At 36.9% G+C, this 15,504-nt stretch overlaps 1 pseudogene across 1 annotated transcript in view; it reads left to right on the top strand.

The window, feature by feature from the left end:
• Positions 1-15,504, top strand: part of LOC306853034 (dystrophin-related protein 2-like) — a 128,058-nt pseudogene that overhangs the window by 94,314 nt on the left and 18,240 nt on the right. The window contains exons 10-18 of the transcript in view: positions 1,260-1,321; positions 1,806-1,880; positions 3,434-3,635; positions 5,424-5,509; positions 8,113-8,270; positions 10,462-10,628; positions 11,908-12,019; positions 12,445-12,581; positions 14,419-14,484. The product of the transcript in view is annotated as a dystrophin-related protein 2-like (transcript). The remainder of the gene's footprint in view (positions 1-1,259; positions 1,322-1,805; positions 1,881-3,433; positions 3,636-5,423; positions 5,510-8,112; positions 8,271-10,461; positions 10,629-11,907; positions 12,020-12,444; positions 12,582-14,418; positions 14,485-15,504) is intronic.

Consider the following 15,504-nt stretch of genomic DNA (forward strand, 5'->3'; position numbering starts at 1 on the left):
GTGCTATAGAGGAAAACGCGAGTACATGTTGCAGAAAAGCATGCAACACACATGTATTGGCTTTGTGAAGATGTTCTTATTCTACATGCCTGTTCGTCAGATTTGCATTCAAGCTATGTTTAGGCATGAGCTTTTCTTTGAATGTCACAAGGCAGCCCTTGTGGATATAAGCACTCAATGGCTTTGAGAATCTTTGTTCAAGATTACTGTGATTGTGAGTACTCTCTCTCTATATATTGTGGTAATGTTTCAGATTTACGGGATGGCATATCGGTGCCTTCACAGTTTATAACCTGTGATAAAAATTAAGTGATATAATGCTAATATAATCTACTTGAACTATCTAAATCTACTTGAATTATCAAAAGCTTTTTACTGTTAAATGTACTGATAAGCACTATATTAATGCAGGTAGTAAAATAAAAAGTCACATAACGAATTAGAGTTCATCATAAGAGCCTTTTGCATAAAACATGGACAGTACTCATATACAGACAGTGCACAGGGTCAGATTGTGTGAGTCTACAAATTCTTACAAATTTGCTACCAATTCACTCAAACATAAAAGTTACTAATTGCCATGAGATTGTGTTTGGGTAACACACAATATTAAATGCAATAAACGTTAACTGAATAACAGACAGTGTGTCACAAAACACCCTAACGTACATTACTGATAACAAAAATAAGAAGAAACAAAATCCTGCAAGAACTTACTTTTTTCACTGTAAATTATACAGTAAATTTGTAGTTTTTTACTTGCCAAAAACAACTGTATTTTACAGTAAAATTACATATAATGCGATGTTAAACCAACAGTTTTTCACTATATATGGTCAGGTCACAAGTTAACCAATTGCAGGATTTTACAACTTTACAAACCCTATGGTTTTGTATAAAAACAGTAGTGTTTATAGTGTTATTAAAGTTTTTTTTAAAGTTTACTTAGAAATTAGTATGCAGGTATCATTTATGCACCCTTCACTCCTCCAAATATAAAAGGGGTTTTCATTCTGTCGCAAAAGTGAAAAGCCATTCCTGTGTGCGTTGCAACCATTTGCCAGATTTGAATATGCAGAAATATGCCGTGAGGGTAATAAATAATGAAAAAAATGAGTAAATAATGACAGAATTTTCATTTTTGGGTGATCTAGTCCTTTAATGTTTCTCTCATGTGTGTTCTCCCTCCTCACTCTGTTTTTCTATTTTTGGCTTCACTATTCTGCTCTTACTTCGCTCTTTTCTCTCCCCTTTTATAGCCACCAGGCTCAGACAACCTGCTGGGACCATCCAAAGATGACTGAATTATACCAAGCTCTGGGTGAGGCAATTAAACACAATTAAACTCTGCTCTTAAATCTTCTATGTGTCTACTTCCCACTGGGGAACCATAGTGTGGTTCTTCACACTCAAGCTCAAATAAACCAACTAGAAGACAGTCTTACACTGAGCTCGGTTTCTTTACCTGGACCTCTCATTATAACCTAATATTTCATCCCACCCCAGAGATCTCGTTAATCCAGGGGCAGCTGGGCCAACCTTACGATTGCTTTGACAACTTCTAATTAATGATGATTAAAGGGCGTTTACTGTGCATGTTAATTCGATGCGATGTGACGTGGGTTGTCTAAACACTCCGGCACGGCATGAACATAAACCCTTCAACCCCACTGAAGTGACACGTTGCTTCCTGTCTCTCTGTTTGCCTATGTCAGAGCTCAGCTATTCTTTTGCTGCTCTTTTCTCTCCTCATGAATGATATTCTCTCTTTTTCCTCTCCCATCTCCCCTGCTGCTCTCTCACAGCGGACCTGAACAATATCAAGTTCTCTGCATACCGGACGGCCATGAAGCTGAGGCATGTGCAGAAGGCTTTAAGATGTATGTAAAAAGAAGCACCCACACTGGCTTGCCCTTGTCCCTCTATTGCTCTTTGAGCGCAAGTCATTGATTATTCGCGAATTTCGCATACAGAGCTGGCCCTGCTGTGCGCCTCTGATCCGTCTTTTTCATTAAAGCCCAGTGATTTTTATGCAGCTTAATTAAGCCTAATAATTGGTGTGATTGTACTTCTTCGGGGGAGGTAATTAAGAAGTCTGCATGAGGAATTAACCACTGTTCCCCCTGCGACACGCTTTGTGGGTGGAGGTTGTCAATGTCCAGACAGGAGCTTTCTCTCATTGCCAGTTCCCTTCTTTCCTTCAGCCTCTCCACTGTGTACATAATATAAATATAAATGTGTCCATGTAGGTTAGTTTTACTTTCAGGAGCCCTTCAAAAAATTATCTGGCACTGAAAAAAAAAAAACTGCTATAATACAATGAAATATTTATGATTTCTGTGTTGCTTGCAAAAGATTTTATTTCCTTAGAATACACATCTACACCTGAATGTCCATCAACAGTAAAATAAAATAAGGAAACTGATGTAGTTATATAACATCTAACTAGCCAAATGTTGGCTCCTTTGCAGAGAGTTCTGAACCTAATGGGTCATTCTATAAAACTGATGCCTTTCCCCTTTTGAGAAGCTGAACTTTTTCTGTTTCAGCTGTTACTAAAATCCAATGTACCATCTCAAGCTAAACACACACACATATACACACATATAATTATGTCTTCAAAAATACAAGTTGATGGTTTTACAGTTTAATTTGACGTTGTAATCGTTTTACTCAAGTTTGTGAAACTAGGTGTTTGTTTTCTACAAATTTTGTTCAAGGTAACCGGTTTACGATTGCCCTCAATTGACAAACATGTCAAAACAAATGATAAAGTGGTAGAGGAGACTTTGACTTGTCCTTGAAAAGTTTGCATCTTGAAAGGATGTACAAAATGTATTTCAGAAATTCAAAGCATTTTTTATTAGTTAACATTTACAACAATCTAACACACAAAAACTCTACAGTATATACCTGTACAGAGAAAGATAAGTAAATGAATTTGTTTGTTTGTTTTATATTTTTACACATATGTACATGAAGGAAAACAGATGGCACCTGTGTTGTAGAATCATCCTCATGGAGAAAGCATATTCAGGGCTAGCAGTTTGAACCACTGAGCATGGCATGTGCCTTTTAACATCTCAGTCCATGTCATTAGAGGAATTAATAACAACGCTGCTATAGAAACTGTGCTTTTTTTGTGAGCCTGGCTCTGATGATTGAGGATGGCTGTATAAAATGAGCATCTACAAAGTCCTGTTAGAGTCTCTTGCTGCCCACCTAACCCTGAAAGCACCGTGGCCGTGTTACTTCCATATTTCATCTCATTATCCAATTAGGATGACATCAGCATGCAGCCTTAACCCTGTACTCTCACTGCAGCACAAGAGATTTCCAGAGGAAATTATGTTATAGCAGTCAAATCAAATTAGTTAAAACTCCAGTAATAAGCATCTGGCCTATTTTTATGTGTGTGTGTGTGTATTTCTAGTGGACCTGCTGAAGTTAAGCAGCGTGGTGGATGTGTTTCGAGAACAGGAGCTGCAGCATGCTGAGCACATTATGGATGTAGTCGAGGTCATCCATGCTCTCACTTCCCTGTATGAGAAACTAGAGGAGGAGAGGTCCGTCCTGATCAATATCCCCTTGTGCGTCGACATGTGTCTCAACTGGCTGCTGAATGTTTACGACAGGTACTGATGGTAATGTCACTCACGACCCATTTGACCTGCTCCAACAAATGATGTCAAACCAACCCTGCACCCTGCTGCTGTCTGTGAGACTCTTTTACTGGTCAGTCACACACTGCGCAAAAAAGGGGCGCCCTGTATCTGGGATTTAAGGGTTAATGATGTGACACTTATCTAATAATTTATTGAATGAAACATGCATTTCTGCATTAAATTGATTTTGATATTTTTAAGTTGCTATATATATATATATGCATATATATATATATATATGCATATATGTATATTAGTGCTGTCAAATGATTAATCGCATCCAAAATAAAGTTTTTGTTTACATAATATATGTGTGTATACTGTAAGTATTTATTATGTATATATAAATACAAACACGTGCATGTATATATTTAAGAAAAATATGTTATGTTTACATAATACATATATTTATATATAATATAAAATATAAGAATATAAATATATAAATGTATATGCATGTAAATATTTTCAAAAAATATACTGTATGTGTTTGTATTTATATATACATAATAAATATACACAGTACAGACTCATATATTATGTAAACAGAAGCTTTTATTTTGGATATAAAAAGTATAGTTTCTAAGAACTTGGCACATGTGTTTCAAAGATTTTTAGATTTTTCCATTTTATTTAATGTGGACACTCTTATATGTCATTGACCCTTAAATCTTTCACTTATAGGCAAAGCTGCATTCCCCGTGTTCCACAGTTAAGTGAATTAAAAAATGACTACGGCACTGAGACATCACCAGCAGGCAGCTAATCAGACTGTAGGAGTTAAAAGCCCCTCTGCTTGACTCCAAGTATCGCACTCTGTGCCAAGCTCTTAGCTTCTTAGACAACATTTAAAAAAACAGATTAATTTATTTAATTATTTACTTGTTTTTCATTATCCTTCGTGAATTTGTCTCAAACATATACTAGACTCTTAACTACCTGCTGCTATTGACTGGAAATCAGAGCTCTCACCCTGCGAATAATTGGTAGTAATTGCTTTTTTGTTTTGCTACAAACGCTGGATGTGAATAAGAATGAGCAGAATGCATGAGGATGATAATGACAAGCTCTCAGTCAAACAAGAAAGCCAAACAAGGTAGGAAATGTTCCCTTTAGTAGCAATACTGACAGGGGATTTCTTGTTATACAAAGCAAAACGTGATTTGGTAGTGTTTGATCAGGTTTCTAACATTTTTTTTTTCGTCCGTACAGCAATCTGTTTAGATTTGCTCGTGATATCTTGGTCTCAGTGGAGCTCAAATGCTTCCTGACCTGTTTTAGAATCGTTTTTTTTGACAGGCCTATCTGGTGCAATAAATGTGAAATGTCTTTTCCTGTAAGCTTAAAACATTGAATAAGACGACTATACAAATATCTAAAAGTACACTGTGTATATATTTGCTGTATCGCTGTATTTTGCTCGGCTAGCAGTAGCAGCTCCTGGCAGCCTCCTCATTAAGGATTCAGATGGCTTGGAGGACGTTACTCCTCCAGAATAACATATGTTGGCCATATATCCATGGTAGCTTATTAATGACTGTAGTGAGAAGAGGCATTTGCTGGGATGATTTTTTTTTTTTTTTTGCATTGTGTAGTACATGGGGAGAGAAAGCAGACTGTACAACATGATGCAAGGCCCTTTCAGTCATGTTTGGTGGCGTTTACTGTAGTTACTCCATAGTCATACTAATTGACAAGATCATTTCAATAAAGAACCTTAGTGAATTTTTAAATGTGTGTTTGTGTTTCTTTCTCTAGTGGTCGTAATGGTAAGATGCGAGTGCTCTCTTTCAAGACGGGCCTGGTTATTCTATGCAATGCAGACATCCAGGAAAAGTATAAATGTAAGTAGAGGGCCATGTCACATAAGCGTGATTAATTTCTATACAGTCTGCTTTGCCAATTCTCTGTCCTTTATCTCTACACCTAAACCCTTACCTTGTTTCATGAAGCCATATTTAAGTCACCACTAGTCCCCACAACATACACTACTGTTCAAAAGTTTGGGGTTGGGATGATTTTTTTATGTTTTTTAAAGAAGTCTTTCATCTTAACAAAGGCTGGATTTATTTGATCAAAAATACACTAAGAACAGTAATATATTGTTAAATATTATCACAGTTTATAATAACTGCTTTCTATTTTAATTGATGGTTTTAATGGTATTTTCTCTTCTTTTTCTTTTTCTTTTAGAATCTGTGGTCCAGTAACACTAAAGTAAAAATGACTGTGTCACAGTGCAAAGTCCTAGTCTTTCTCTCACAGGGTTTCTCTAAGCTTTAAAATTTCATCAGTGGCCTAAAATCTCATCTGCTGTTGTGAGAGTGGGTAAGGGGGTAATTTGACAGGGCAGACACAAGCAGAACCCAGTAAATAAGAGCCAGGCATAGTGCACTGCAGAAAGCATTAGAGGAAAAGAGTCAGAGCCAGATGTGGACATCCTCGAGTTAGAATACAACCATCATAACTCCCAAACATTGACTAAAAATTTTTTATATCTATAAAGATGATGAGCACTGATTGATTGGTCTGTCTTGATTGCTTTGTTGCCAATATCTTTGCCATTTCAATAGTAAAAAGCATATGAGCTTTTACTTAGATTGTGTAGACAGTGGGACCTATTGCTCATGTACAGATCAAGGTCCTGCATGGCCCCAGGGCATCAGCCTCGTTGTGGAAATTGCGATTTGTCCCAGTTGGAAAATCCTGTTTAGGATGATAGCTGTGTTTTGGAACAAGCTGGTCTAAACTGGTCATTAATTGGTTGACCAGTCACCATGTTCCAAATCCAGCTTTATCACCATAAGTAGCTGGTTTGTTGGTGGTGTGCAAGCTTATACCAGCCAAGCTTAGACTAATAGAAGTCAGCTACTAGCTTAAATAGCATTTTCCATCAAAGAATAGACTTTGTAATAAAGTTCCAATTTTGATATAAAGTCACAAATACAAGAAGTTGCAATAAAAATTTAATATTGTTGCCATTGCAAAAATAATCACACCTCGTGTGCAATACTTTCCAAAAGAGACACCAGTGTACAATGACTGTTATACAACATCAAAGCTGCAATAAAGGATTCTGTGAGTGCTGAGGAGGGACCAGGACCAAATAACATCTCTCATTTCTTTGTTTATTTCATATCATGCCAACAGCCACTGGCACAAAGCGCTGTTCATCTGTCTATATCAATTTTACATCTACAGTGGCTTGTAGTGTAGTGGATGTCAGGCCTCTTAGCTTGAGGGCCCTGGCAGTCAGAGGATCCAGGTCTCTGGCCTTGATTGACCCATCCATAATCTGTCCTTGAACTAGACTATGTATGAGGCTGGTTTACATGTGAGTGTGAATGTGTGTGCCCGCACAGCAGGAAGGTCTGTGTGTGCCAGCCACTTTAGATGGGGCTATTTTTACTGGCACTGCAGAGAACATTCGCACTCCTGTCAAGATCATTCTGCTCAGTGATGGCTAGATTCATGACACATACCGTTTGAGCCGTTCGGCTCTCTTGGCTAATGTTAGCATTTTGTCCACATTTACACCAGTGCTTGCATGATGCACACACTTGCATATCTTGCCAGACTCCACTCTGCCAAGATGATTAGCTTGCTTATCAAATATTTTTATTTTCCAGTGAGAAAAAAAAAAAAATCCAGACATCTTTAAAACAAGATGATTTACTTGAAGCAAACTGCACAATATATATCACAACTTGTTTTATTTATATCTTATTTTTAGTTTATATCTTTATAGTTAAAATAAGAAAATACAATTTGTAAGTGTTATTTTAGTATTATTTACTTTAATAATATGTATTAATATTTAAACTAGTTTTAATTTTTATGTTTTCATGTTTTAATTGTATGTTTTATTCATTTTGGTATGTGCTTTTGACATTAGTTTATTTAAATATTTCTGTTTAACTTTAATGTCTTTTTATCCCAGTTTTAGTAATGGTAATACTTCCATTTACTTCAGTTTCTTGCCAAGGCACATTTCTAATTTTAGCTTTTTTTTTTTTTTTTTAAATTTCAGTTTTTCATCAATAGTTGTATTTTATTTTAGCTTTATTTCATTTTTTTTAAATATAGTTTTAGTTAACAGTTACAGAATTTACCAGAGGGGGAAGAAAAAAACTTAATATATTCTTTAATGAAAGTATTTATTTAGTTTTATATTTTTACTTGATTAATTTTGATTAATTGGAAAAAACAATGATTAATTTATTTTATTATTATTATTTAATTAATAAATTTTTTTTGCAGTGCCAACATATCACAGATTAAAGTGTGATCCATCTTGCCTCACACTTCTTTAACCTAAAGCCATTTAAGTCTCACATTTTGAGTTTTCCCACCTCCAGGTTTCTGCACACTGGCACAGAGCTCCTTTTCCCTAGTGCCTCCTTTTAGTGAAGCATTCAACCACATCTTCTCTGTGTGTGTATTTCAGACCTTTTCAGACAGGTGTGTGGTCCAGGTGGACTGACAGATCAGAAACATCTCAGCCTGTTACTGCACGAGGCTATTCAGATCCCTCGGCAGCTCGGAGAGGTGGCAGCGTTTGGAGGGAGCAATGTGGAGCCCAGTGTCCGCAGCTGCTTTCGAATGGTAAGACTTCAGATTCTCTCTTTCAGTATCTCTCATTTTCTCTGATATGTTTTCTGTTTAGATGATGAAAGGGCCTCCCTCTACACAGAACCTTTGCTCTCTGTGATGAGCAAATCTTCTTAAATATTTGTACCAGAGGCACACTTTCTCTCTTTCCTTCTTTATTGCCTGTCACATTTCACATTTCTCTCTCGCCCTCGCTCTCTCCTAACTAGGCTCTGCTTCTCCTGGGTTTTTGGGCTGGAACGTACAGAGATTAAAGAGCTGTTCTGTGACTTTAGTAGAAACATACTCTACGCAAATGCTTGGTCAGTACTTTGTAGTCCTGTTGTGCTTATTAAATGTGCATTTCTCCTTCACTGTGCCAACATCAAGCTTGCATACTCAAGGGGCAATAGAGTTACCTTCAAACATCTGTGCCATTAAAAGAGAAGTGCATAATTTCAATGCCATTAATGCCACTAAACGAAATAGCAAACACAATGGCTATTTTTAAACGTTTCCCTAAACACTCCCCATCAGCCATTGGTTGCAATGTTTTGATCACATCACAGAGACACGGGTTAGACTGTTTGGGGAATCTTTTGTCTTTCTATATTCCTGGTGTGCAGAAAAGTATTTTACAAAATAAGAAAATAATACACATAGACCTTAAACCAGATGTGTTGTTATTCAGTTAACCAGTTTAGAAGCTAGTCAACAGTTAAACTAATTTTAAAAGCTACTGTGTTATTTTATATTGTTATAAATTAGATTATTTATAGGTCTGTTACCCCAAAATGTGTAAAAAGTGTATTCCTGTGATGGTAAAGCTGAAATTTCAGTCAGTCTTAAGTGTCAGAAATTATGCAGCTAATATACGGACTTGGTGCTCAATTCTGAATCATTATCACAGTTGAAAGCGGTCGTGTTGATTAATATAGCATTTTTTTAAATTGAATTTTTCAGTAACAATATAACAGTCTTTACTGTCTCTTTTTATCAATTAAATGCATTCTGAATGAAAGTATTGATTTATTTAAAAACAAAAACAAAAAAAAAACTAAAATTAACAGTGGTGTAAAATGAGTTGCGTTCAATTGCGTTGGTGTGAAATCAAGCTTTACAAAGAGTTTGTCTTCATATAATTGCAAAGAGTGTGTTTCAGACATCTTCTCATCCTTTACACTTATGAGGCTGTAATTCAGAATATTCAGGGGCATTGCAATGGAACGTAACCTTCTGGCATTTCATTCTAGTGATGGGCTAATTATGAAATTGGTGTAGGGCACAGGTTTCTTATAGAATGGCCTTAAACCTTTCATTCTTAGGTCTGCCAGCCCTTAATTAAATCCTGTTCCATTCAAGAGCATGTGTGCCATTTCAGGCACATGTAATTAAAATTCATTTATTTTCACATTTGTTCCATGTCTACCTTTATAGTTCTGGAAGAAATGCCAATCAGTGCTTTCCAATTACACATTTTTTTTCACTGGCTGCATTAATCATGACAGATCAAGAATGAGGCAGTGTCTAGATGAAAAGACTGGTTCACTTTGTTTGAAGTTATGGACCATCTCGTGGGAAACTCTCGGCTGTCCCTGTGGTATGGACTGTTTAGAAAATCCTCTTTTGTTGTTTCAGTGAAACTTCTGGAGTCTTCCACTCAACTCCTCACTGCACACATTGGTCTCAGTGCCAGACTACAAACACTGCTAAAGACACACACACACTGCCTTGCCCTCTCAGGAGACGACACACTCCAGCGACTACTAAGAGCCACGCTAGAGATACTCATGTTAATTATAAAGCTCTGCTCAAGCTTCAGAGTCCACCCAAGGGAAATCAACCTTTTAATGCATCTTCGATGCGCATTTAATGAGAATTTAGCACGTTCCAGATTTTTATGTCATCCTTTTTTATCAGGGTTATTGCTTGTCATCCGTTTCCCACTGTGTCATTATAACAAGGGGCTGCCTCTCTGAGATTGTATCCTTCCCTTTCACGGGGCCGTGATTGCCCTGTATCGCATGAGTACTTTTAGGGGACATGCTCTGATAGGGTGCTTGTGCCCATCAGCTACCAGAAGCTGTTTTGGTGCTTAATTGGGCATGCATAATGAACAATATGTCTTCTGGGTATCTGGATTCGTGCTACTTGTTGCTGTGTGATTTTTATCTTTCTCATGTGTCTTTTCTGTGTCTACCTCTAGGCTCCAGGTAAGTCAGCCATCGAGGTGTCTCACTTTCTGGAGTGGATGAGTCTAGAGCCTCAGTCTGTGGTTTGGCTTCCTGTTCTGCACCGGGTAACTGTGGCCGAGATTGCCAAGCACCAGGCACGCTGCTACATCTGTAAGCAGTGCCCTATCAAGGGCTTCAGGTGAGCTGCTGTCGTGCAGAGTCATTTTTTTGGAGAAAGACTGCACAGATATCTCTTTCGTTATTTTTTAGCTACTCAAAATAAATTATTGAAAAAATCCACTTTTAGCTGATCAAAGAGTTTGAGATAATAGCATTGAAGTTAAGAACTGCAGAGGGAGTAGTATACATGGGTTGTTAATGGACTGGATTTTAATTAGGGCTGAGCTTAATTGAATATGTGAATACTTTTCAATTCAATTCAATTCAAGTTTATTTGTATAGCGCTTTTTACGATACAAATCCAAAAAAGTTTCCACAATATTTTAAACTTATATTCATTTTATTTTTTTTATTTGGCAAGAATCGTTGTTGCATATGTTAATTATTATATTTATATTATATAATTTTTTATATTTAGTTTAAATAAAATGTATTTTCATCTCTTATTTATGCTTTTTGTCCTTCAAAGTGAAACTGAATGCATTAAAACTGAATGCGCTTTATGTTTAAAAGAGGTAAAGTTGAGGGGAAAAAAGTAGAATTACTGCTAAAAAACAGCTTATTAATCAGAATACAGTATGTACATTCCAAAATTTGGGGTCAATAAGGTTATTAAAGTAGACTTTTTAATAGATTAAAATGAACAAAAAATCATTTATTTTAAACTTTCCATTAATCAAATAATCCTGAAAATTATATCACAATTTCCAAAAAATCTTAAGCAGCACAAATGTTTTCAACATTTCTAATAATAGATTATAATTATTAGACTCATTTTTGAAAGATCATGTGACACTGAAGACTGGAATAACGTCTGCTGAAAATTCAGCTTTGCCATCACAGGAATAAATTACATTTTAAAATATAGTAAAAGAGTTCTTTTAAATTGTAATAATGTTTTACAGTATTACTCTCTTACTGTATTTTTGATCAAATAAATGCAGGCTTGGTAAGCATGAGAAACTTATTTTTAAAAACATTAAAGCATCTCACCAACACCAGACTTCTAAATGGTAGTGTACAATAAGTAATATTGTGTTTTATATGCTGGTTTTCTGGTGTCCCCACCAGGCATCTTGATTACCCTAACCAAAAGGTTATCTTAGTCAGTCTATTTCAGCAGAAACAGCCAAGTGCTATGACGACTCTGCATTTAGACCTATACTAAACCATCACTATCTGGCATAAAGCATCCTGCTAGTCTTAAATTGTTATTATCAGCAGGGTAGTTCAGATTCATGATTTTAATCTATTCACAATCCTAAAATGAACACATCAATATTTGCATGTTTCATCAGATACCGAAGTCTGAAACAGTTCAATGTGGACATCTGCCAGACGTGTTTTCTGACGGGCCGGACTACCAAGGGCAAGAAACTACACTACCCCATCATGGAGTACTACACCCCGGTACATATGCTTTGTTACTTGCAGAGGATATTTCCTTGCCAACTGGCAGCTTTGTGCTTGCTCAAAGGTTTCAAATTCAATCACTATTGTACAAGGCACTACGCAAAATAAATATGAATTGAACCAAATTGATCTCCTGCAGTGAAATACACCACAAGGCCATTTGCTTAATGGTTTTCCCATGCTCCAGTCTGAGTTTTATAGGTGGGCGTCTTTATTATGCACCGGCTTTCTGTGGCTGCTCAAAAGATGATAGATTGAGATGGGAGGAAGACGAATGTTCTGTGGAGGAACTGATGTACTGGCTGTGTGTCGGAGGAATGTTACGAAGGGGATATATTGTGTCTCAATCGCTCATGTTCTTTCATTTTTCTCTCCGTTGGCTCTTTTTCGCACTCTCTCTCTCTCTTTCTGAATCATTCCAGACAACCTCAGGCGAGAAGATGCGGGACTTCGCAAAGACGCTAAAGAACAAGTTCCGCTCGAAGCAGTATTTTAGTAAACACCCTCAGAGGGGATACCTGCCCGTTCAATCAGTACTGGAGGTGGAGAGCTCTGAGACGTGAGTCTGACTTCCTGTCTTCACTGATGAGAATCACACCCAAGCGCCGTTGTGCTCTTTTTGAAGGTTTATAAGTGGAGAACTGAGGGACTGAACACAGTGCACTGCAAACAATTATTTTCTGTCCTGTTGAAAATAAACATTTTAAACCAGTTTAACACTAGAGCTACCGGAATTCTATAACTACTAGAATGGCCATATAGTGGTCATTCTGACCGTTCATACTAGACTGAACTGAATGCCATTTTTGTCTTATATTCGAAGCTGCTATTGAGGTTTTACAATGAAGCTTTGAATGTCTGTCATCCCTCTAAAAACTACAATATTTTTTGTAACATATAATTGTGTAAGCACTACACAGCTCCCGAATGTGCATGCCTCACTTTGTGTCTGGCAAGAGGGAGAGCAAAGGTTTTTCACCTCAGTGAAAATGTTGTATTTGAAAGTCTAAATGCCTACAAATATGAACTGAAGCAGAATATTTCTATAGACAATACATGTTGTGAATTTTGGAAATGATTACATATATTTTTTTCAATACATTTTTACTTTTGTACTTTACAATGCTCTGGAGTTACTAGTAATGTTTGGATCACATGAATCCAATTCTATGCAGCCACCACTGGAATCATAATCCATGAATAAATGGATCTGTTATGGTAGTAAAGCTAATAAAAAAAAAAAAACTAATTAGTTTGCTTTATTTCATTTATATCAGTCTTGTTGTGGCTAAAATTAGCATATATGCATTAGCTATAGCATTACACTTGCATAATAATAATAATAATAGCCATTATTATTAATATTATTGTTATTATGGCTATTTTGTCATAAAATCGAAGTAGGCTATTATTAATAACAGCCAGGCTATAGTCTATAGTTTTTACAAACAGGAATTTTAGCTTAGCAATAGAATATAAAAACAACTAATACCAAAGTTGCTAGGCAACAGTGACGAGGGATAAAGTTGCAAAACCTGAAATTATATGCCGTCTGTAATGTGAACGGTCAGTTTGACCGCTTTGGCCATTCAAGGTAGAAATACTCAAAACTCTTTTGTGTTTTGTAATTTTAATAAAATAACAATGCTAGAAAAAAAATACACACATTTATGAAAGGTCAGGGACCAGGGTATTATAGTTATATGGGTTTTATTTCAACAAACTTATTACATTGCAAAATTAAAGAACAGTCAAAATGACGGCCTTGGTAGTTCTAGTGTTAAGCTGTTTGATGGCCTTTTTTTTTTTTTTTTTACATTTCAGCTCATCAGGCTGGGAGGCCTTCTGGCTGCTCAGGTAAACCAAGAAAAGAATCTAGGTTGTTTGCTGGTTTTAGCAGCCGTGTCGAGGTGGTCATCAGCTGGTTGTCCAGCTGTAGTGTTTTCCCATTCTGACTAGCTGTAAACTCCCAAAACTCCTCTAAAGTGAGCAATCGGATCAGACTAGCTAAGGAGGGGATACCAGCTAAGAGCCACAAATCCTTTTACGCCAGTTTATTTTTGTCTTGCTTTTCTGAAAAAACAACAACATCTAAACATCTTTAAAAACAGAACAATTTAGTTGAGATAAAGATGAAAACCTAGTTGGTTTGCTGGTCTTGACTGGATTAAGCTGGTTTCCCAGCCTCGCCAAGGTTATCTTATCTCCAGCTGGTTTAACTGGACATCCATCTGTTTTCCCATCCTGGCAAGCTAAAAGCACCCAAAGTCCTCTATATCAAGCAAACAGATCAGCCTGAGCAAGTTCATAGACCGGCTAAGACCAGAAAGCTAGGCATTCATACATACAGTAACAAGCTACTTTGCCAACAGATGTGTGTGTTCTTGTTTTGACAGGCCCTGCTCATCTCCCAGGCTGCCTCATGCGGACACACACAGCCGGATCGAGCATTTTGCCAGCAGGTACGAGTTCAGTCTCACACGGACAGTGATCGCGCCTCACTTATGCTCAGATATTCTCCCAGCAGCCACTTCTGCTCTCTCCCTTGAGCTATGATTGACATATTGATACTTTTTGCATGGACACAGTGTTCCAAACAGCAGGGCCTTAACAACAGCCTGGGAGGAAGTGAGAGGGATGTGAGAAAGAGGGAGAGAGAGATGGCATTCAGAGGGGTGGACAGGGGTCAGCTGCTTTCCACTAGAAGAATGAAAGCTCAACCCACAAGGTCTGGAGGGCTCGAGGGAGCTGCCAGCATAGATCAGTCTGGTTCTGGCCTGGATGGAGTGCACATTACACGCTCAGGAAACACTCAAACAGACATGCATTCGTACTCGAACATGCTAAAAATCTTGCTCATACTTACGCACAGTTATAATCGCGGGCTTAGAATTAGGTGCAGTAGTATTTCAAGGCTTATGTCACTCTCACACATATTTGAAGTCACAAAGAAATCTGGTTTAAACCAGCCTATACTTATTTTTTGGTCTTCCAGCCTGGTCAAGCAGGTGTTTAGCAGGATAACCAGCTGGCCTCCTATTCATACCATCCGAAAAGTGTGCCAAATTAACCTAAAACCAGCCAAAGGAGACCAGCTAAGAGAGGCAAACCAGACTGGTTTGATGTTTTTTTTTGTAACACTGAAGCCTTTATATATAATGCATTATAAAGGTATTCCTAATTTACATTGTAATGCATTATATATTTTCATAAATAATTGTAACCAAAGTTAAAATAGATTACAATATTTGCAGATTCATTTTTACATCAAAAATTGGTTGACTGATGTGTTTTAATGCATTTATTTTGTAAAGATATAACAATGAATTGATATGTATTATAATTTATTTACAACTGTTTTCTCATCTGTTTACTGTCTCATACAGACCCATAGCCAGCTATGAGGTCAGTGAGGTCTGGACCTTGGTAAATTTTTCATGTTCAAAAATAAAATTAGTTCTCTGAATCACTAATTTGCAGTT

The sequence above is a fragment of the Barbus barbus genome (genome assembly GCF_936440315.1).
Source record: "Barbus barbus genome assembly, chromosome: 33".
Classification (NCBI taxonomy): Eukaryota; Metazoa; Chordata; class Actinopteri; order Cypriniformes; family Cyprinidae; genus Barbus; species Barbus barbus.